A 24,689-nucleotide genomic window follows, 5' to 3' on the forward strand; every position below is an offset into this window, starting at 1 on the left:
TGGGGGTGGAGGAGAGCAAGTGAGGACGAGTGGCTGAGGGAGCTGGGACCTAAGGAGTGGAGAGTGCAGAGGAGAGAAGGCACCCAGCCTGCAAGAGTGGGTGAAATGCACCATCAGCTGCCATCCTTGGCCACCAGGTGGCGGCACAGGGCCATCTGACCAGAGCTCGGGGCTGCAAAGTAGTGCCCCCACAGCCACTGGCAGCCGCCACCCTGAAAGCTAGAAAAGGGCTGAGAGGGACATCACATAACACACACACACATACACAATGCACACAATACACTCCAACGACACACAGCACAGCAAAAATCCACAACATACACAACACAAACCACACATCACACACATACCACAACCCCCACACACCCTATAACACACACAATACACACACATGCCACAACTCATCCACCACGGCACCCAGGACACACAATACATATAGCACAACACACACACACCCAACATCACACACAACACAAATCCTAGGACACATACAACACACACCACAAACATACCCAACATTACACACACATACACCATAACATACATACAGAACACTGCTCCACAGCACAGCACACACCTACTCAAGATCACGCAGCGCACGTTTGATGCCACAACTACAACACATACAACACCACACACACATCACACACAAAGCATACTATCACACATACCCCCAACACACACCCCACATGCACACACAACACACACAGCACAACACGCTGGTCACATGCACCAGGCTGTCCACATCCCACACACTAAAGTGTCCCCTCTTCCTCTGTGCACCTGCGAATCCCAAACTCCTCAGTCCCTCTCCCCACCATTGGCCTCACCTGGCCTCCACCACCTTCCTCTGAGGGAAATCAGCCTCCTGAGGTAGGAGAGAAGGCAGAAAGAGAAAAAAACATAAGGATGATATTAATGATCATATTTTTTAAATTGAACTTTTAAGAAAAACTGTGGCTTTGGGACACAAAAAGTTACTTGGGCTTTTTTTCGCCTCCAGGAAACTCACTAAAAAATTCCTAAGGATCTTGAAGAAAATAAACCAGGAAAGGGAAATCTCCAGTGCCTTCACCTCTGGATAGCACTCACTTATATGGACCCATCCTTCAGAAAGCATGTGGCTTCAAACAGTCACAGAGCCACCAAATAGGGACCTGGGGACCTGGGAACATTCTAGAAACTCAAAGATACCCTAAGTACATAAATATACCCAACTCCAGGCCATAATAATCAATCTCTCTCTCTCTCTCTCTCTCTCTCTCTCTCTCTCTCTCTCTCCAAAATTCTGCCTAATAAACCTTTTTATGCCCATTACTGACCCACATGTTGAAAATTGTCTTTCTGTAACAAAAGCCGGCAAACCCACAACTCATCCTGTGGGTGGGCGAATCAAGATTCCCCATGGCCTCTTTGGGGGATGACCTGAGACCCCATGGGGGACACCCCCACCTGCCGAGCACTTTCTGCTTCACCAAGCACCGTCTTGCTTGCTTCCCCTTTTGCTGTCTCAACAATCCTGAGGCCACGGTTATTGCTGCCTTTTAGGAAGAGGAGGCAGAGGGCCCGCCAGCTGGAGCTGCTGGCCGGCTCTCGAGGAGGTCAATCCTTCCACCTCTGCCAGTGCCTTCACCTCTGCGCCTCCCACTCTGACCCCCACCCATCAGCAGCTGGCATCCTGTGGCACCCACTAGCCCCACATTTGTCCCTATAAAGCTCTAGTATGGTGGGAGGAACAGGGAAGGCGAACAGGGGGACTCCGAAAACCCACATCCGAGAAGGCAAAAGGTGATCAGCCTAGGAACAACAGGTATCTCAGACCCAAGGGCAGGTCCTGAGATTTCTGTCTCCCAGGCCTTCTCCACTTCCCAGGAGGCCCAAGGGACTCCAGTCTGGGGACACCTGCTCCTGACGTGAGCAGGTCTCTGTTAGGCTCAGTAGCCAGCCCATGGCTAGAGCCAAGGGAGACAAGTCAGGTACCCAGGCCAAAAGTATAACAAGTGACAGACACTCCCCTCCCCTCCGGAAGGCCTGACCCAGCCAAGGCACCTGGCCCACTCTCCACCCCACCTGACCCCCAGGGGTCTTCTGACTCCCCGACCTCCCCCACCTCAGCTTCCTCCTTTCCAGGGTCCCACTGTCTATTTTCACATCTGAAAAATGGAAATCAGAAACCTCACCTCAACCAAATGAAATAACCTCGAAGTTTCCAAACTTTTTTAAGCTCAAAAATCCATTGTAGCTTCCCATTTATTTAACGTATTTATTTATTGAAATGTTTGTCGAAGCAGTATAGGCTCATAGCTAAAGCATTTGTTCAGAAACAGTAAACATGACAGGAATGAAGGAGGCTCTGGTCAAAATTCGTAGGGGTTCAGGGAAGGTGAGGCAACAGAGCCTCTAATCTGAGGATCCTGAAAGTGAGAACAGTGCCTAGTAGCCCCTGGGAATCTAAAGGTCCTCAGCCTCCACTAGGTACACCACAATGTGGGGAGGGGCCAGGACGGGAATCCAAGCTGAATGGTCCATCACTGATAAATGGATAAAGAAAATTTTGATATTTACACACAATAGAACATTATTCAGCTTTACAAAAGAAGGAAACTCTACCACATGCACCATATGGATAAACTTTGAGGATATTATGCTAAGTGAAATACACCATCCCAAAAGGGAAAATACTGCGTGAGACCACTTACTAAATATCTACAGTCAGCAGACTCACAGCAGCCGCGGTTATGGGACAGGTGGGTCTGTTGCACACTGAGATGAGCACAATTCACACCAATGAACTGCACACTTAAAAATAGTGAGGGTGAGCCAGAAACAGTGATGCACACTTTTAAACTCAGCTTCTGGGGAGCCGAGGCAATAAGATCACAAATTGGAGAAAGGTAACTTAGCAAGATCTTGTTTCAAAATTTTACAAAAGGGCTAGAGATGTGGCTCCATGGGAACATTCATGTAAGCATGAGGGTTCACTCCTCAGTGTCACATTTACACACACACACAAGAAAAGTGATGAAGGAAGTAAATTAGATTTTTTTTTTACAACTAAAAATAAAGTAACAGAACAAGAATGAATCCAAGTGAACAAGTGAACGGTGGCCCGAGAGGATCCAGGGTCTGAAATCGGAGATGGGGCAGCCAGGAACATTCCTTCTTCCCCTCCCCAAGGTTTCACCCAACTGACACCAGGTTTCTACAAACAACCACGCCAGCTTCAAAGGCCAAAGGAAGTCTCGGAGAGCCAAGTGGAGGAGGTGGAAGGGAGTTTGTTTATGTGCTGTTTGGGAGAATTTATGAGCTCCAGCTCTATTCTGAGGGTTGCATTGAAGGCTTTTGAGAGCCGCAGCTGACCCAGGCAGCTCCAACACAGCCCTGCCCCTGCCTGCAGGGACCAGCCCAGTTCCAGGAACACAGTGGTCAGAGGATTATCTGGGGCTCTGCTCTTCACCTTTTTAAGCCTAAGCCACACAGCCAGAGCTCCCCAATATGCATGCAGTTCCAGAGTTCCTGAAGTGTCCTGCCAGGAAATGCCAATGACTGTCATCAGCCAGTACCCTCTGGCACCTGCACACCATATCCTGGTGCCCACCCACTCTGTCTGAAGCTACTCTCCTCAGATGTGAGCCTGATCACCTGGATGGACATCAGCTTAGCATGTCCCTGCAAAGGCAGGAACAGGGTGCACCCAAAAGCAAAATAGGTGCCGAAAACATTTCTAATCCCTTAAGCAAACAGCCTAGGTGTGAGCTTAGAGAGGCAAGTGCATCCTGGCAGACAGGGCTGGAGATGGAGGCCAAGCCCCACCACCACCAGCCCTGGTTCTACCACTTAACGAGAAAATGCTCCAGAGCTCAAGATATATATGGCAGGCACTTGGCACATGTACCTCAAAACCACCCAGAAAGGGAAGGGAGCTTAGCTCCATCCCAAGACAAGGACCAGACACAGACTGGCTGCCCAAGGTCATTGAGAAGGAGGAAAAGAGATAGGATGAGAACCAGGTCTACCTCCGAGGTCCCAGCACCACCCCCAGCCCACTGTCCCTCACTTCCCCGTTAGCCTTGGAGTCCACAGGATGACACCTTCCCAAACCAGCTGGAGCTCGGCTCCTCCCCACCAAGCCAGCCTTCAGCACTGAGAAACTGTGGTAGCCTCAGCCAAGCGCAGCACCTGTCTAGGTCCCACCATTGCCCACCTCCTGCTGATTTCAGGTCAGTCCTTCCCTTCACAAACTTTTGTTAACTTTCAGCTCTCCATGACCTTTCCACCCTACCTTGCTAGTCTCAGATCATCCCAGACTTTGGGAAAAATGGACCCCACATTTTGTGTCCTCGCCTGCTGGACCCTTTCTCCTACTCCAGCTCTGAGTTTTCTGTAATTCTTCCTCTTTTATTTTCCCCTCCCTCACTGTTCGGGAGAATTGCTTTGTAACCCCAGTCAGAGTATCCCAATTAGAAACACATCTATCCTCCCCCACCTCTCAAACACAAAAACAACAGCACAGCCACTGCAAACAACAGGAACAATGCTGGGGGAGCCTGGGATACTGGAGTCAGGTCTAAGTCCAGGGACAGGATTGGGGAGGGACATTCCTGGGATGGGGGCAGAGAGTAGGGTTATCTCCCGGATTTCACTTAAAAGTATTTGCTTCACTTCAAAGGAGCTTTTAGTAATGGGCTCTGGTGGTCAGAGCATGTCCACTGGGCAGCAGTAAAACTGTGAGAAGGAACAGAAGGAGGCCAGCCCCCCACTCTGGGTCCCGTGCACAGAGCCAGGTTGTCGGGGCAGATTCCAGAGTTATTCACAGTCCTGGCTGTGAATCCTGCCTTTTCCCAGGTGGCCTCTTCCATGCCAAAGGGAGAAACAGAAGCAGCTAATAGGCAGTGAGTGTCCTGTTCTGCAGAGCCTCGAGACTCTGGACCACTCTGATTTCTCTCTCTGCTCCCACCCCACCCCCAACTATGTTTCCTACCTCAGTTCATGGGTAGTGCTGGGCCAAGGATTACCAGAGTCAATGTAGACTTTAGAGGGTCAGGCTCAGTGGGACACACCTGTAATGCCAGCTCCTCAGGAGACTGAGACAGGGAGGGGTCATTGGAGCTCAGGAGTTTGAAGCCAGCTTAAGCAATGTAGAAAGACCTTGTCTAACAAAACAGGAAAGAAAAGAGAAGTAGAGAAAGAGAACTCTATGCACTTCTGCAGAGCCTACACTTTGGGCCTAGTCTCAAGAAATTAGAAAAAGTACCCCTGGCCACAGTGGCACATTGTCATCACAGCCTCTTGGGAGCCTGAACCAGAAGGATCACAAATTCAAGGCCAGACTGTTGACTGGGTGAGACTCTGTCTCAAGCAGGGAGGGGGAGGATGTAGCTGGGTGGTAGAGCTTCCCAGGGTTCAATCCCCAGTACCACACAACAAAAAGAAAAGAAGTACTGACTGCCTTTAATGATTACCACACTGGGGTTCTGTTTTTTCCTTGAAGCCTCCTGGACTCTGGGAGGTGGGGGCTGCACCAAGTTACCAACTCCAGAAAGTGACTCAGCATTGCTAGTCATTAGGAAAATGTGAGCTCAAATCACAGTGAGATGTCACCTCACACTGAAGAGGATGGCTACTGCCAAAAAACACATACAACTATTTGGGAGGATGTGGGGAAATTGGAACCCAGGTACACGACTGGTGGGATAATAAAATGGCACAGATGCTATGAAAAAAGCAGTACAGTGATTTCTCAAAATCTAAAAACCCTAAGAACGCTGCACTTCACAAGTTTATGCACCAGATTATGCTTGATGATCAGTTTCTTTTAACAAAAATAAAATAACCATATGGTCCAGCACTTCCACTTCTGTGTAAGTGGAACCAAAAGAACCAAAAGCAGGAACTTGGAAAGATAAATCATCCGTACTCATAACAGCCAGAAGATCACTCCAGCCCAGGAGCCCATCAACAGATGAATGAAAAAACCAAAATGTGGTGAAAGCACAGGACGTAGCAGGGTGATAGAGCGTGTACTTTGCTGTGTGAGGCCCAGAGTACAGTACTCCCGGGTACCAAACAAAAAACCCCAAAGCAAACAAAAAGGGTGTTATACATACATCATACCGAGAGCCTAAAAGGAAGAAAATTCTGACACAAGCTGTGGCATGGGTGAAATTAGTGAGCATATGCTCAATGAAATTAGCCACTCACAAAAAGACAAATAGCATCCTGTTTGATTCTAGGGACAAGAGGTAACTAGAGTAGTAAAATTCACAGACACAGAAAGCAAAAAGGCAGTTGTCAGGGCCTTGGAGGAGGAGGGAACAAGGAGACATTGTTTAAGGGGTAGTTTCAGTTTTGCAAGATGAAGAGTTCTGGAAATGGATGGTGACGATAGGTGGCCAGTACTTAATGCAACTTAACTGTACAGATAAAAAATGATAAAGATCAAGCCAGGCTTTGTGGTATGCACCTATAATCCCAGCTTAGAGTAGGCTGAAGCAGGAGGATCATAAATCTGAGTCCTACCTAGACAATTTAGTGAGATTCCGCCCACCCATCAGTCAGCTGATGGATAGGCCTGGGGATGTTGCTCAGTGGCAGAGCACCTAAGAGTCCAATCCCTACTGCCAAAAAATAAATAAAAAATAGGGCAGCCTGAGGCTTCTATGGATACAGCAATCAGAGGGTTTTAAGCCAAGGTTGATGTGATTGGACTTTGCTTTAGAAATAACTCAAGGGGCCAGGTTACATACCTGTAAACTCAGCTGCTTGGAAGATCAGCAAGTTTGTTTTTTGTTGTTGTTGTTGTTGTTTTGTCTTTTTCCTTTTTTGATTGGTACCGGGGATTGAACTCACAACCACACACTTGCAAGGCAGGCGCTTATGCCCCTAAGCTAAATCCCTAGCTCCTGATCAGTAAGTTTGTGACCAACCTGGTCAACTTATCTAAACCTGGTCTCTATATAAAGAAAATAAAAAGGGCAGGAGATGTAATTCAGTGGTATCCAGCTGTATAGTCCTGGGTTGGTTCTCCAACATTGCAGAGAGAAGTGTGGGGGGAAGAACTCAAGAGTGTGTTCCTCGAGATGCCAACTAACCTTTGCTGCAGTGAGTGGACTCAGAGCCCAGAAAGCAGCTCCCAGAATGTCTGGGATCAAGGCATCACACCCTGTGATACACATGAACTACACCCCATCTCTGTGCCTGTGGGTGCCCTGAGGGCATTCTAACATTTCCCCAGGGACACCTTTGAGAGAGGGCTTGGAGACACCACCCCGTCCCCAAGGAGCTGAGCAATGCTCTGATCCAGCACTGCGGGCGAGACTCACCCTGCTTGCCCTGGCCTCCACATCCTCCATTTACAATGTGGAGTCATTGTCGTGGGAAGGGTTCTCCAGTTGCTTATCTCTGATACACTATGACTTAAGGCGCCTGGGTAGCAGGGACACATGTGGTGCTGTTTCACAGAAAGGTGGAGTATTTTATCCTCTTAAATGGTTAACAGTGTCAGGGGCTGCTCACATGAGACAGCTGAGTGCAGACACAAAGGTTTGAAGGTTCAAATATCTGACAGTCACAAAGAAAACCCAGGTGTTCCAATTCCCCCAAGGGTAGACAGGTGCTCAGGGTTCCCAGGGGGCAGCAGTGTCCCCAGGTAGGAGCCTGTGTTCCCAGGATCTGACAGCCTCCTGGATATTACGTCTGCTGTCACCAAGGCCCAGAGGACCTCCTGAACTCTATCAGCTCCTGACCCAACACAGCACTTGTCTCCATCCACCCAGCTTGTCAGAACTGAGTGGGGACAGAAAGGCTGTGCTTGACCACCAGGACAGATCAGAATGACTCGATTCTGGTTAGGTGGCATTGATGAAGATTCCCTCCAAACTCTGGCTCTTCTTCAGACTTCAGAGTGCCGTGTCTCTGGGATGGTCTTTCGTGGACTCCTACCATCCTGCCATCTCTCTCTGGAACTATCTCCCAACTGCCACCACACGCATACGCACACATACACACACTCATGCACATGCCTGCACATGCACATACACCCCATGGAACTCAGCCTCAACCCTTGAAACTAATCTATTTCTCCAGCTGTAGGCTAAACCAGCCAACTTCCTACTCAACCCCTAAAGCCCTGACATTTTTGCTGACTACAGTTTAACTGATATTAAATTACTGATTTCCTCCCCCAAACTGGTTCCTCATCTCCTTCAAAGACACCTAGCATCACTGACTTCATGTGACAGGTCATAACATGCCATCAGTTCCAATGACAGCTGTCCTCTTTGGCCTCTTACCGCAGGGCCCTTACTCAGACTTTGACAAAAGCCTGACACCTGGATTACTGCAGCACATCTCAAGTGGCCCTTCCCACACTGACCATCAGGACGAGTTTTCCAAGACATAGATCTGCTCGCATTACTCTTGGATCTGCTCTCAATCTCTCGATTCTCCAGGAACTTAAAACCCTGCCAAACCTGACTTCAACTACCACACGGTATCTGCTCTCTCTACCCTCCAAAGCACCCTGCTCCTCGGTACACTTACATTAGCTCTTCTGAAACACACAGTGCACAGTTCAGTCACTTTCCCTGTGCTGCTCCTACACATGTTAGTGCCAATACAGACCCTGAGGTTGGCAAGGGGGACTAGTCCAGCCAGCACCCAGGCCCAGTCCCAGCCACATGGATGCATTTCGGTTCCAAGTCATCATCTCCTCCACATGCTGGGTTTGCCTGCATCTGACTGGCCAGGGCCACTTTGCTTCCTTTCTAAGGGTCTCCATGTTTCTCTCTCCAAATCAGAGCCCATCACCTGGTTTTCACAGAACTAGAGAGGGAGGCTGGGGGAATGGGCTGCTGGAATTCCAGGCTCCTGACCAACACCATTTGACATCATCCCCCAGGTGGTACCAGGAACGGGGAGCCATAAGAACGCTGGAAATCTCTCTAAACAACAGAGTCCTGGGTACGAGGCAGCTCTGGCCGCAGCCCCCGCCCGCTGGGAGCTGTCGAGGGTGTGGGGCTCAGCCTTTATCATCACACAGGTCCAGCCAGGGGCCCAGGCTCCTCCTCAGCACTACACAGGGCTGAGGAAGGAGGGGAGTGGAGGTGCAGGGATGATGGAGTGCTGTTTCTGTAGCTCCGTCAATTAAGAAGGAGTTAAAAGGGCCTTAGTGTTATTCCACTTATGAGAGGAATGTGGCCTGGGGCCTTGGTTCCTAGTACCTGCTCTCAGTCTCTGGCCTTGCTTCCCTGATAAGGGGGCTCAGGAGTGAGCCTCTGTCTCTGGGAATGCTTTCCCTGAGCTGTGTGTTCCCCCCAACATATCTCCCAGGCCTCTCTGCACGTCCCAGCCTGTCTGCTCTACATTCTATTTATTCTCCATCTCTAAGATGTGACTGAGTCTGTCTCATCCCCAACCTGGGCACACCAAGGCCCAGGGAGCCATGAGGTTTAAATGGACAGCCATGCTACATCAGCACCAGCTCAGGCCAGCAGCAGTGGCCAGACCCTGGCGTAGGCAGCTGCTCTCAAGGCATTCAAAAATGAGTACTTTGTACTCTGGCTGGCTACTTCCCAACAGGTGGCCACAGGGTCCTTCCAGCGGCAAGTTTCCACTCTGGAATGCCAGAGTCCTGACATAGATGCTTATAGTCTTCTAGGGAGACGGTGTGACCGTGGCCCTGTGAGGCCAAACAGTGCTGTAGAGAGATCAGTGGCCCAGGGTCCGAAGCCATGGAAGCTAGAGGAGGTCTTCTGTCTCAGGCTGGCTTTCCATTTAGTTCTGTTTGAACTATACAGGACAGCAGTCTTGAGCCTATTACAGGGTATGGCAGGGCCTCGTTCCATGTTCTGGAGGTCAGGAAGTGCATAGTTGAGTGTGTCAGAACAGGGGATCATCTGACCTTGCTCCTCAAGTATCTAAAGTTGCTTCCAAGCTGCTCCCCAGCTTCTTTCTCTAAACCATCTTGTGGATGTCCAGTTCTGGGCTTCCATTTCTCCTCCTGACCAAGGCTGACTTCATCCTCACCTCAGCCTCTGAGTAAAGATGGGAACAAAGTCTCATGTCACCAGGGTTTTGAGGTTTATGAGACATTCCCAGGACCCCTCTAACGCCAAGACCGCATCGGCAAGCTGGTACCTGAGCATCACTGGGAGCTGGGCCTTCTCACCCGTGGGTGTCCCTGTCCTGGGCTCCGCTCTCCTGTCTCCTCACAGCACCCTGCCTGTGCTCGAGGCCTCCCGCACAGCCCCTTCTCACCATTCTGTGTGCCTCTTTACTGCCAGCACCCCAGGCCCTCACACCCAGGTGTGTTAAGACCAACTGTGAGGATGGGCAGAGAGTTCTTTACCTTAACGGCAGCCTTGGTGTTGCTGTGTTCAGGAGTGGTGGGAGGAAGTGATGGTCACATGGGGGCAGGAGGAATGAGCAAGGTTAACATTTGAGAGTTTCTCTGCTAAGTCCAAAGGATGGAGAATGTGGACAGTCACCTGACTGGACCAGAGGTGGTTGATAGGAAGTAAAAATAAGGATGCTTCCCTCCATGCTGTGGTGGCAAGAGTTAGCAGGTGCTTCATCAAGAGAAAATGGTTGGGGCTGGGGATTTAGCTCAGTGGCATAAGCGCCTATCTTGCAAGCAGGCGGTCGTGAGTTCGATCCCTGGTACCGATAAAAAAAAAAGAAAGAAAGAAAAGAAAAAGAAAATAGTTGCATTGTGTGTTTTCCAGTAATCCCTAAGTCAGTGTGTGATTTGCCTCTTTGAAGATTTAGCTACAGCACTTCAACTCCAGCTCAGCTCCTGTATTCACTCTGGAAAGTGGCTAATAAAAACATTTCTGTCCATACATTTATGAGACTCCTAAAGCATAGTGAAGGGGCTTGACCCCAACTGTAAACACCTGAAATGAGGGCAAAGATGCAGTGTCTCTCAACCAGACACAGTATATAGGTTTTACATCCTTCTAAATGAAGATAGCCAGGATCCTCAATGCAGCTGGTTTTCTAAATTCCAAGGCACAGTAGGAAGCTTAGAGAAAGTAGATTGGGAATGAGAAAGAAAGCAGTACTAAGCAGTCCATACCATCAGAGACAATTGTGGATAACTGTGTAAGTTTTAGATAGAAAAATAAAATCTTACAGTAATATCTGCCCAGGGATATTAGATAGAGCAAGACAGGATTTGCCTTCACATTTCAGATGTTAAAGGTTGATGTCAGAGAGAATGTGATGTCACCCACAAGTCAATGGCATTTTTTAATAAGGACACAGCCTCTCAGCTCAGCAGCCTTTTGGCCTAAGCCAATGGGACATTTCCCACATCCTCACCCGCACTCAGAGACCCTCCTGCCTGCTGTAGCAGAAATCCCTTCTCTGAGCAGCCTTGACCATCTGCCAAATGCCTCAGCCTGAACCTGATGGTCAGGAGGCACAGGGAGGTATTTTTTAATTTAGCTGGTTTTCTGTTTCTTTGTTCTTCCCTGCGCCTCATTATCTTGAGAGGTCTTTAATAATCGAGCAGGCCTGGAACATTCCTCTGTTGCTTCTCCCACGTGGATTTCTGCCACCCCCACACTGTGGAGGAGGGCAGCTGGAGTCTCAAGCTGGCACTGGCTTGGGCAAGAAATGGGGAGAGCGGGTCCGGAGCCTCCAGGAAATGCAGTTTGCACCAATGCTTTCACGCCATCCTGAACACACACATGTGAACGCCCGCATATGCATACTTCCACACTTGCGAGTGTTCCATCCAGGAGCCTCACAGTCATTGTGTGTCAGGAGGTGTTAGATTATTGGAGTTTTTGCAGGGTCAGGGTGCTCCAGTTCACAAAACACCAAGGCAAGCATTGTCCCACAACTCACTGTGTTGCTAGGGAACCACACAGCCCACAGGATATTACTTATACAGTGTGATCAAGGAGGCCCAGGTGGTTGCCATGCATGTGGCAGATACAAAACATCAGATTTCCTGTCACTCTAGGGGAGATGAGGGGAAGTTAGTGTACAAGGCCACAGATGGGAGCCCTGACTGGGAAAGAAGCACCGACACAGAAGCCAGGGCCCTACAGAGGGGCCCGCAGCCAGACATCAAGTGACCAAATCTGCTGGGGCACCAACAAGGTGCTGTCTCTCACAGGGCAGGCACAGAGTGGAGCACTACACACAGATGCCCAGTTGTCTTCTGCAGGAGAGTCCAGCAGTGCCAGCCAGACACACAGATCTGCACTCAGTAGCTAGAAGCAGACTTGAGCAGAAGAACAGATCCTGGGAGCCACTGAGCTGCAGAGCAAGAAGAGACAGATGAGAAGGTCTTGCATGCTGCTGGCAGGAGACTTTGGACTTCACTCACTCTTACGCTGGACTTGGTGCAATCATCTTAGAGCACAGCCTTCTATGAATGATTCAAAGCAGAGTCCAGAGATAGGCTCCTGGGTTCAAAGCCCACTTCTGCCACTTGCTTGCACTGTGGCCGTGGGAAATATACTTAACCTCTGCCCATCTCTTTTTTGATTTGCTTTCTAAAGTTCTTTTTGCATGTTTTGCAGCACTAGAGGTTGCACCTAGGGAGTGTTGAGCTATGTTCCGCATTTTCTTTTCTTTTTTTAGATAGTGTCTCTCTAAATTGCCTAGGTCTTAAACTTTTTCCATTCTCCTGCCTCAGCCCCCTAAGTTTGCGGGATCACAAGGGTGAATCACCATACCCAGCTCACATCTCAGTTTTATCATTAGTACAGTGGGTAACATTTTTCATCAACTATAAGACACAGAGTGTTTTTTGGTTTTGTTTTTAGCATTTTAACATGTCTAATATCACCTTAGAATCATGGGCTGGGTAGCAGTAATGACACAGTTGTCATCATTATGCATGTAAATCAAAAAGTCACAGGGGCCAGAGATTCAGCTCAGCGGCACAAGTGCCTGCCTGGCAAGCACGAGGTTGTAAGTTTGATCTCCAGTACCAAAAAAAAAAAAAAAAAAAGTTACAGAATCAAGCAGAATGTGGTGGCACACATTTTCAAACTCAGCAACTCAGGAGGCTGAGACAGGACTTTTATGAATTCGAGGGCATTACAAGGAATTTAGTGAGAACCTCTCAAAATAAAAAATAAAAAGTTATGGGCATGTGGTTCAGTGGTAGAGTGTCCTTGGGTTCAATCTCTAAGACTGCAAAAATAATAACAAATACCAATACATTTTAAAAATGTTTTAAGCATTCTAACATTTTAAAACCTCACACCTGTAATTCTAGCACTTGAGAGGCCGAGACAGGAAAATCACTGCAGGTTCAAGAACAGCCTGGACTACACCTTGACTTTAAGGCTAACTTGAAATAAATAACAAGATCTAACTGCAGTAAATAAATAAATAAGATATTTTGGGGTTTTTATTACTTTTTTATTTTTATTTTTTCTACTTTTATTTCAAAGAGATAAATAAAATATTTTTTAAAAATAAAAAGGCCTGAGGATGCAGTCCATCAGTAGAGCACTTGTCTAGCATGGCCACGTATTCAATTCACAGTACTACAAAAACAAAACAAGAAGATCACAGAACCGGAGGCTGGTGACGTAGCTCAGCGGTAGGGTACTTGCCTCCTGCTTGAAGCTATGGGTTTGATCACCAAAACTACACACACAAAAAATACCTATACTAACTTTTTTCATTTGTAAACTTATGTATGCATGAAATCTATGCTTTTGAAAGCCTTTATCTAAACAAGCCTAACCAGCTCTTTCATTAAACATCAAATAAAAGCTAAGTGGTAAGGAAGCATTGTGCCATAATTTTCTTTTCTCAGTGCTAAAAAAATAAGGTACATCTTACTGGTAGCCCTTTCTTACTGTTAAAGAAATACGGCTGTAACCATACATGCCTCATAAGAGTGTTAAAAAGACTAAATGAGTTAATATTTATGAATTACTCAGGAGGGTGCCTGGGTATATAACAATCCCAATATGCATGCTGCCAAATGGTACATAATCCCAGCACTTGGGAGGCTGAAGCAGGAGGACTGCTGAGAGTTCAAGGGAAACCTGAGCTATGTAGTGAGTTCAAAACCACCCTGAACTATATAGTGAGATCTTATCTCAAAAAATTAAATTGATGATAATTATAATGATAAATTTAAGGTGACATAAATAAACAGAATATGATTTTCACTTTGGAAACATTCCTGGTAGAGCTGTGCATGAAGAGAGTAGCCAGTGGGCAGGCAGGGCAGAAGATCCCCGCCGTTGTGGTAGAGACAGTAAAGTCCCGGTTAACTGTGGCCATGTGGACAGACAGAAGTGATGGAGGAAAGGTGGACCTCACATGTCTGTCGGTGGATCTGTGTACACGAGGAAGAGGGTGGAGGTGAAAGCAGCGCCCAGCCGGCAGCTGGGGCCACTGAGAGAGCTCCTGAGATGGAAAATCCACAGAAGCGACTACGGGAACACAAAGAGTCAGCTGAGACCGATGTCTGTGAGTCTCCAGGTGGAAATGGCTGGCAAGAAACTAAAAATGAAGTTCAGAGTTCAACAGACACATCCAAGACTGGGGAAGAAGGAAGAAAGCAAGAGCTGAACCAATTCCTGCCCACAACACTTTGTTTATATCACACCTGGAGTATCACTCCATTGTCTTAGTACTTGAGCTTTTTATGTTGTTGTTGTTTTGTTTTGTTGGTACCAGGGATTGAACACACAACCTTGCACTTGCCAAGCAGGTGCTTGTGCCACTAAGCTAAGGCCCCTCTTTTTCTTTTTTGGGACAGGTTCTTGCTATGTAGTTCAGGATGGCCTTGAACTCACAGGGAGCTACCTGCCTCAGCCTCCCAAGTGCTGAGATTACAGGCATGCACCACCACACATGGCTACTTAGCTACTTTTACCTGTGTATGTCTCCCCAACAAAGAGTGAGCTGAGGGCAGGGAACTCCACTGCTCAGCCCAGAGCCCAGACACACCAGCTGTTCTGTGGGTACTTGTTGGAGGGATACCTCCTCTTTGGATACCAAGTTTCCTGCCTCATTTACTCTTCCTCATGCCTCTCAGTCTGTGCCTGGTGAAGACAGAGCAGAACAGATTGGGAGCCACATGCATCAAGAAGAGGGAAAGATCCCAGCATCGGTGCGTAACTGATGAGGAGCATGGGAGAAGAGACCAAAGTAGAGACAAAAAGAAGACAGTACAGGATGAAGTAGGTGAAGCCAGAAGGTGGGAGGAGGGGAAACACATCCTAAGGGGCAGCCATGAGATCTGCCTGCTGTCTTGTTCCCCCCTCCGAGTTCCACAGATCTCTCTCACCCTCTCTGCTTTCCTGATTCAAGTTTTGCACACCTTCGGCAACATCTAAAAGGCTGAGGAAAGAGACCCAGTTTCAGGAGATTATTGTGGGACCCTCTGGGTCTCTCTGTGGCTCCTTGATCTAGAACTGAACCCTTCCCTCACCTTGCTGGGTGGTTTCGGCTTCCTCTGGTTCTGTTTTTACCTCGGCCTCTTCTCAGCTGGCCAGGAGAGCTGGCTGTCTGGGATGCATTTGCCTCCTCAATGCTTGGTGACCATTTTTCCTGCTCACCTATTGCTCAAGACTTTCTCCCCGTCCTGCTTCTGTGTCCTAATGTCTCTCTGCCCTTCTCTATTGCCCTTCTCTGCCCTTCTCCACTTTCCATCAGGGCTCAGGAACCAGGACTCAACTCCACAGTGCACGGTGGGTTTCAGTCATAAGGTCTCTTCTGACTGTCCCAGAGCTTTGTGCCCCCACCCACAACCTGCAGGCCTGCCTTTCACTCCTATGCGTGCTCTTGTAATGGCATCATTGTTCTGAGTGAGTCACTGTCCAGCTCTTGAGGGAAGGCCAAAGGGGAAGTTTAGGGCCAGCCCCTGGTGCACACCCACCTCCAAGACTGGTTTTCTGAAGACCCTGTCTTCCTAGAGCGGAGTCCAGTCCAATTCTACCAGCTTTGAGCTCACGTTAGGAAAATACAGAGACAGCCCAGAATTCATCTGCTGTGAACTGAGCTCTGGTATTTACCAAAATATCTAAGAATGGCCTCTGATCCAGGGCAGGAGAGGAAAACAGAAGCTGGCTGAGGTCAGGCAGATGACATCCCGCCCTTCCACACCACCGCCCTTTCCTCAGGTGCCCCAGAAGGAATCCAGGTTTGTCTGTCTGTCTCCCTTGCCTGGTTTCGGGCTCGTCACAGAGGCATCCCACCCACCACTGGTATAGGATGGTACATCCTACAATCCTTCTTTGATCTTCCTCACCCTGGCCAGGGGGAGAGAAAGGAGACAACGTCACCTTCCATCATCAGAGCTGAAAAACAGAAGCTGAGACTGAACAGGAAAGTGCCGCTGGCAAGTCCTGGGGAGACCACAGAAATTGGAGACATGAGAAGTGTGGGGCAGTGCATGGGAAATGGTGGCCCTTGGAATCCACGAGTCCCAGGTTTTATAAGGAGGCTCTAAAGCACAAGCAGAGCTGGGACTGGCAGGCAGAGGCAGGAAACTGGCAGGCAAAGGAGACATAAAAAGCCAGATGTTGTAACCCCACATTGTGTAGGGAGACAAGGTAAGCCATGGAAAGAGGGCAGACAGGCAATGAAAACCCCAAAATGACCCTGAGCTTTGTGCCAGGAATCCCTGGAGGGTACAGTGGGCATCTGGCACATAATGACTCTAACATGCAGGCTGCTGAATACATAAATAAAATCTGATTTACCCAAGCTCCAGTTATTCAGAGGCGAAAACCCTGGGGAGGACCAAAAGAAATGAGAAGGAAATAGCACAGACTTTGGAAATGGGATTTCCTGGGCCTGCAGGGCCAGAGGAAGTAGACAGCAAGCAGTCTTGGCACAGAGAGAGAAATATTGGGGGAAACTGATTTTCTGAGCCAGTTGGTATGTCTTAGTCCCTGATTTATGCAACTGTCACATCTTCTACCTCAGTCAGATTTGTCACAGTTTTCCAAGTCGTTCAGCAAAGTGTCTGCTCCTAGGGACAGACATTCCTTTGTTCCTTCGTTTTCTACTTTTTTTGGTTTTGTTTGTTTGGTTGGTTTTTTTGGTATGGGGAATCCAGGTATCGAGCTCACAACCTCACGCTTGTCAGTCAGGTGCTTATACCACTGAGCTAAAGCTGCAGCCCCATTCCTTCCTTTTTAGCATTGTGATCATCTATGAAGTAACTAAGGCATGGGTCCCATGAACCAGAGCTGTCAGCACCCACCATGACTGCCATTGGGTTTGAGACAGGGCTCCGGCAATGCTAGGTCCCAGAAATGCTTGTTGCCTTGAAATGACTTGAATGAGCATCAGTTTAATGACGGGAAACATCAGTCAATCTAGTCAAACATCCGGTTTGACTTAGGCACAGAGGCAACTTTTCTTTTCAGTGAATCATGGTCCTTATGAGGGCTCCTGGCTGGCACACAGAACTTGTGGCACTGTCACATGAAGACACTGCCCCTGGCCACCTGCTGCTTCCTGCCCATGGGCCCATGGGTGAGCTGGTACTAAATGAAGGGCTGGCCCAAGGGGAGCAGCTGGGCCCTGCTGTGTTTTCAGAAATTCAAAATTGCTTCTGGTGCTATCAGCAAATAGCACCAGAAAGTTTAATCAGAAAGCGGGGACTAAATAAACAAATAACAAGAAACCAGAGACAGCTGTCTGCCATCAGCCTAATTTAAGAAAATATGCAATCTACCATGGTCAGCTTTCTCTGGTCCCCGGGCTCCCCCTCCACACACTCCAGAGCAATAGGCCACCTGCACTGTGACAGAGGTCACAGCCATGGGAGCACAGCCCAGGGCCCTCAGCCTATGTGTGTAAGTTACACACATACCCAAATGGACACAGCCATGGCTTAAGCTCCTAACTTCCAAAACCTGCTTTGCTTTGGAGCTGGGGCTCTACACTGGGGCTCCCCAACTCAAGGCTCTTTACATCCAGAAAACCATCTGGTCACATTTCATTGCGCGTATTTCATTGTTCACTCCTTCTCTCCTTCAAATAGCAGCTGCATGGAAGGCCTTCTTCTCTCCACACCCTGGCTAACACAGCATGCCTTCTCAACTCCTATTTTAACTGTTTTTGAAGCACCCATCTTTCGTTTGTCCTTTTGGCAGCACTGGGGATTGAAACCAGGACTTCACACTGAGGCTACATCCCCAACCTTTTTTTTTTTTTTTTTTTTTTTTTTTAATTTTGAGACGAGGAAGTTCTTACTAAAGGCCACTAAAGACCCAGGCTGGGCTCAAATTTTCTATACTCCTGCCTCAGTTTCTCAGAGTGCTGAGATTATATGTGTACACCAATCACACTCAAGTGAAAGCACCTATTTCTAGGCAAAGTGTTTTGTTTTTTATTTTGTTTTTGTTTTGTACTTCTTTTTGCTATCTGTTCCTGCCGCACGCCAGGCCCAGCCCATCATCTATGCCCGGGGAATGGGACCATCTTGCTCACTATCATCTCCTAAACTGCTCAAGGTGCTGGCTCACAGTAAGCTTCCACTCATGTTGACCCGCCTGACTTAACCAGCACATGAGCTGCTTTTTCCAGTAAAGGATGCAGTGTAGGGTGTTCCTGGTCATTCTTGTCACGAGGTCATCTACCAGGCTGGCTCCCTTGTGCAGGACCCCCCTGCTAGGTTCTCTGCATGTCTTAGATCATTCATTCCATACAATAACCTTCATCAGTGGGTATTTTTATCCCTTCTTAACAGACAGAAAGCCAGGGCCTGAGGAAGGAACTGAAATTTCCCAAATTCCTTGAGCGTGTTCATGATACCTCTAAATCCCAACCGCCAGGCAAATTTTTCCTGGGATAAAACCAGAGCAAGTGAACCATTCCTACTAAAACCTGCGCTCCCCCACCACAACCACCCACCCTTGAACACCGGTGGACCTGTCCCTGCTTCCCAGGGTGGTCACCTTCCCACGCACCACACTGTCCAATAAGCCTGTACTTCCAGGTGGAAGACTCAGCAAAGCTTTTGGGGGAAGGGGTGAAAAGGATAAGGAGGGGGAACGAAAGTTGGGGAGAGGGCTGTGAGGTTCGGTGAGCTCCTTTCTAAGCCTGCCACGGCCCCACCCACACCCTGCCCCATTTGCTGCGGAAGAGCCGGCTCAGAGCCTAGCTTGCCCTGAACCTGATAGAAATCTCCCTCCAGAGCTATCTCAGCCACAGGAGGAAACGTCAGCCCAGGGCAGCCGGACTCCTGAGGCCAGGCAGCCGCTGAGGACAATGGGGCGGGGTTTGCTAGGACAATGGGGCGGGGTTTCCGGCGATCCAGCAGCCTGGCGTGGGGTGGCAGTGGGGGGTGAAGGGGTGGGCAGGCTATCCCGGAAGGGAGACCCTGAGGGCACTAGCAGACACCTTGGTGAGCAAGTAGACGCCAAGCTCCCGGGCCCTCAGCTGCTGATTAATCTCACGTCTCCAGGACGAGTCACTTCCCCTGAAGGTACCTTTGGGACAGAGTCATCAGAGTCGTCGGAGTCATTGTGCACCCACCCTCAAGGGCCCAGAGGAGATGGGCAAGAGAAGAGATGGAAGGCCAATTTAGAGCAAAGTGACCTTTAAGAAAAGCACGTTTAGCCAGGCGTGGTGGTGCACACCTGCAATCCCAGCACTTGAGAGGCTGAGGCAGGAGGATCACCATGAATTTGAGTCAAGCCTAGGCCAGCCTGAATTGTATAGCAAGACCTTGTCTCAAAAGAAAGGGGGGGGGCCTGGAGATTTAGCTCAGCGGCATAAGCGCCTGCCTTGCAAGCAGGCAGTCGTGAGTTCGATCCCTGATACCGATAAAAAGGAAAAAAGACAAAAAAAAAAAAAAAAAAAACAGTGCATTTGTCAGCTTTACGACAGCGCTCTTAGACATCACGTACCTTTACTTTGCCAGTGTTCAGTGAAGGAGATCCCCATATTTTCCCATTTAACAGATGAGGACATTAAGGCTCACAGGGCTTAAAGGACTTGGCCCAGGCATTTTGTGCTGCTTTAACCAATCAAAAACCTTCAACACAATTAGAAGCCGAAGCCCACCAAGCTTTTCCCCATGGGGCAGGAACAGTTCCATTGTTTCCCAAGGCAGGCTGGGCCCAGCCAGGCCACATATAGCATAAACATGTGGACATGTGGGGGGTTGGGGAGACCTGTGTGGTTCTTCCTGCTTTATATACCTGTTTCTGGGGACCCTTGGGGAGACAGAGCCATCTCAGCTCACTGTGTGGGAGAGGACGGCAGGAAATGGGGGAGATCTGAGTTTCAGGCTCAGCCGAGCTGCTGCTCACGGCACCATGGCTTCCATTGGTCTGACAGTGAGAAAGCCGCTGGCCCTTCAGAGGATCCTCCAAGGCCTGAGGGAGCCCTCCCCGGACTGAGTGTGAAGTGCTGTGCTCAGTCTGTTCTAAGAACAGCAGTCAAGGGAAAAATGCCCTCCGGGAGTGAGAGGCTGGGTCCCTGAGTAGTCAGTACCCACTCAGCACAGCTGGGATGTCCAGGCAGAACCAGGGCCCTCTGATGGAGTCCTTGTTCTGTACCATAAGCGGGACACAAACACTGGAGATGGAACCCACGGTTGCCTTCAGGGGTAACAAATCACGCCAGGGTCTGAGCTACCCCCGGGTGAGCAGCACCACCTGGGCCTTTCCTTCCCCCTCTAGCGAAGTCTTCTGACTGTCCAGTAACTGCTAAGCCTATTGGCCAAAGAGGCTCCATAAATCCACAGGAAACCCTCAAGCTACCAACAGCAGAAGCCACCAAGTGACCTTGGAAGGCAGCATCACTTTGCAGGGCGTCTTCCTGAAGAACTTCCATGGGGACCGACTCCCGGGGTAGCGGTCAGTGCTGGAACCTCGAGTTCTTTGGACAGAGCATTGGTAGCATCTAGAACAAGCGCCAGCTGCTTTCTCTGGGTGCAGCACAGGGACCCCAGTGGACCCTATGACGTTCCTGTCAACTCTATTTTTGTCACCGTGTCTGGGAAAACTGACTGAATTTCCTTTTATTTGGAAGCAAGCCCAACTCTGAAGTTGGGTGGATGTAGCCACATTTCCGCACCCAAGTTTCCACAGGTTTGAAAACAAGGCTGGGTGTTGCAGAAACAGCTGTGCTAACAAGCAGAGCTCTTATCTGCCCAGGCCTAGTCCTGCCGGGGTGTCCCAGAGAGCCGGGCAGTGACTGAAAAGTGGCCAGCCACACCCAAGGGAGACCGCAGGGTGGGGGTAGGGGGAGTGCCGTTGAGCACAGAGGGGCTGGCTCGGAAGATAAGAAGCCCTGAAGACCTGGAGAGTTGGGCTCTCCCCCACAAACTGCTTCCAGAACCTTCTCCAGCAAGACTAGCCTGATGAGCCGAGCCCACCTGAACCATTCCTTTCTTCCTTGGCACTTTCAGAACTCACATCCGAGTGGGCGCAAGCTGGACATGGTAGGCCTCAGACCATATATGCCTATCTGTGTGCAAATTTCAGCTATGTAGCCAACTTTTGTTTTGTTTTGTTTTTGAAATAGGATCTTCTTGTGTCGTTCAGGTTGCCCTTGAAATCGCCATGTAATCCAAGCTGGCCTCAGATTTGTGGCAATCTTCCTGCCTCAGCCTCCCAAGTGCTGAAGCTTATAGGACACGGGCTCTGGAGCCAGGCTGCCAGGCATAAACCCTGCCTTGTCACCTGTTGGTTGTGATACCTTGGGCTGTGCCACCTCTCTTTGCCTTAGTTTCCTCAATACTAGCACAGGATAACATGGGAGAGCAAATGAGGCAATCTATGAAGCCTGGCCAGGGCTGTGATTGTTTGCTATTGTCCTTGGAGAGGGTGGAGGATGAGTCCTTCTGGCAGTTTTTCCTCTTAACCAACTTTGAAATCAACTGTTAACCCTTGGAATCATTCATGCGCCCTCCTAAGGCCCAGTTCAGGATGAACACATCCCTATGACTCCTGTGTCAATACCAGGGTCCTCCTATATCTTCCTGGTCCTCAGCTCTGGCTGCCCAGCAGAACCATGCAGGGAAGCCTAGAAAACACTCCTGCCCCACACTTACCCCAGAGATTCTGATCTAACATATTTTCAGTATCTGTGAAGTGAGACTTCAAGAGCAGCCCCTCGCCCTGTCCCACAGCTGTAACTTCTTGTTTTGGTACAGATAAGACGGGCAGCTATGTCCTGTAAACAGACTTTATGTTGTCTTGTTCTGGTGGGATTCATAAGACTCTGTCTTCTTTCAAGGTTAAATTATTCATTGCTTTGTCTTGCTTCTGTACCCTTGCTTCCCGCCCCGTCCCCAGTTTCTGAAGACCAAGTTCCTTGGACAAATGTATAAAACCAGAACTTTTCTGTGTTCTAACATCCAACGCTTTGGAAGTGGGTTCAGCTGGCTCAGTATGCATCTAAAATCCTGAAAATAAATCCTCATCCCCCCCCCATCTCTCTGATCTCCTGGATTTTCTTTTTCTTTTTTTTTTTTTAAGCCAGTCAAGTTTAGCAGTGGGGGTGGGGGTGGTATACCAACTTTAGTGACACTAATGTTAATAAGTTCTGATAACCCACTGCCATCGGACCAGCCTCTCCTGGATTTTCTCCTGGTCTCTCTATAGCAGGCTGAGGGGTCTTCTATAGAGAGTGGGATAGCGTTGCCTGAGTCTAGAAGGTTGGAAAGGTAACCGGGGAGGGAGGCAGCAGGAGGCCCTCACACAACCATCTTTAGGGTCAAAGAGATCGAGGCAGTAAGTGTCACTGAACTGGGAGATGGACAAGGCCACAGAGGGGAACCTTCTTCCCTTCTAAAGCAGAGACCTGGCCCAAGGTGCAGCTCAGGCACTGGTTGGTCAGAGGAGACCCCTGACCACTTGGGCAGGTGTCAGCTGGCCAAGTGCTGCCCGCTGAAGCCCAGTCCAGCTTCTAGGATTTCTGCATCTCCCCTAAATGCTTACTACAGTATTGCTCAACAAATTACTAGGCACACATTTTTGTAAATTTCCAATTTTCCTTTTAAGAGTGTAAAAGTAATGCTTGCTCATGGTAGGAAATCCAGGAAAGCATAAAAGGGAACCCAAATCACCCACAATCCACCATTCAGAGACCATTCAGGGCCATAAACTTACACTCTAAGGGACTCCCCCCAGCCCCGGCCCCAGGAGGCCCAGGCACACCTCCATAGCCGGTCCCTGAGAGGTGGCTCATCTGAGAGCAGACCGAAGTCTGTCCCTCTCACAGTCAGAGGATCCAAAAGGTTGCAGATCTCTTTCTGTTAATTTTTCTTCTCCGGAAGCAGGAAGGGTGGGAACCTGAGCCTGCTTTGAAGAGAAAGAGAAAGTAACTGACCAGGATGGGCTGGGACCTTGCAACACCCCTCTGAACCTTTGCAAACATTCCTGGAGTGTGACGAATGATGGGGAGAGAAACTCACCCCCAGCCTAGAGGAGTAAGGAAATCACCCAGACCCTTTGCTAAATGAGTTAGTAACTGTAACATGTAGAGAATAATCCTGGCTCCTAGGCAGTGCCCTGCAAGTATTTGTTGATGGTCTTATTACCCAACATATTGGCAGATATGTGCCAACCGAGGGATAAAGACCAAAAGGGTTCATATTTCGGAAGGAGGAAAGATTGTTGGGGTTTGGAGCATCAGGGATGATTTCCTAGATTTGAAGAGTGGGCGAAAACCTCAATTCTGAGCTTTGAAATGCCTAGAAATCATGCCCAGTGCAGACAGGGACTCAACAGTCCACACACTGGACCCTGTATGCCCCCACAGACGCCTCATGGCTCTCCTCTTTCAAGGTGGTGAGAGGAAGCGACGGAGATGTGCCCTCGGCAGGTCTAAAAGGTCAAGCACTCACAACTCAGCCATTTTCAGGGTCCCGATTTGCTGAACTCTGCCGTGGGTATGCTCCTGGATAAAAGCTTCAGTCTGCAAGCTAAGGACTTCCTGAGGAAGCTGCAGGGAGGATTTGGGTTGTAGTCAGAGTCTGAAACAGAGTGCCGGCCATACCGGTGCCTGGTATATCAGCCATTGTTGAGTTGCTACCATCTTATTTTGAAAACCTATACAGCTATTGTTGGTTTTCTGCTGTTCTGCCATCAATTTGCTTCTGTTGCTGTTATAATCCCAGCACTCGGGAGGCTGAGGCAGGAGGAGCGTTGCAAGTTCGAGGTCAGCCTGAGCTACAAAGTGAACTTAAGGCCAGCCTGAACTATATAGTGAGACCTTGTCTCAAAAAAGACAAAACAATAATAATAAAATTAAATTTTAAAAAAACATGCCTGACGAGCCGGACGTTGTGGCTCATGCCTGTAATCCCAGCACTCGGGAAGCTGAGGCAGGAGGATCGCTGTGAGTTCGAGACCAGCCTGGACTACAAAGTAAGCTTGAGGCCAGCCTGGACTGCATAGCAAGACCCTGTCTCAAAAAGACAAAAAAAAAAAAAAAAAAAAAACATGCCTGGCATAGGGCAGACAAAGAGCAGATTTGCTCAGGTCTATGGAGGCTGCTTTGTATTATTTCTGGCCACCCTGGACCCCATGAGATAAACTATCCAAGGAGGCAGAACTGGCAGGAACCATGTAAGGCTCCTCATTGGGGCACAGGTGGGAGGTGCAGGGAGGTCTTAACACTGCAAGAAGCTTGGAAAGAATAGAAACATCCTCTCCTGTCTGTCCTGTCACTCCCACAGCTAGACAGCGGGCCCTGGAAACAGTGGCGTGTGAAGGGTGAGCCCAAGA

General features: G+C 49.0%; 1 long non-coding RNA gene across 1 annotated transcript in view; it reads right to left on the minus strand.

The window, feature by feature from the left end:
- The window catches only part of LOC134474098 (uncharacterized), a 101,369-nt gene that overhangs the window by 63,376 nt on the left and 13,304 nt on the right, over nt 1-24,689 (minus strand). The gene's annotated exons all lie outside the window — the stretch shown is intronic.

Source organism: Cavia porcellus, unplaced genomic scaffold (assembly GCF_034190915.1).
Source record: "Cavia porcellus strain 051 isolate PalLab524CR breed Dunkin Hartley unplaced genomic scaffold, mCavPor4.1 scaffold_2, whole genome shotgun sequence".
In the NCBI taxonomy this organism is placed as follows: Eukaryota; Metazoa; Chordata; class Mammalia; order Rodentia; family Caviidae; genus Cavia; species Cavia porcellus.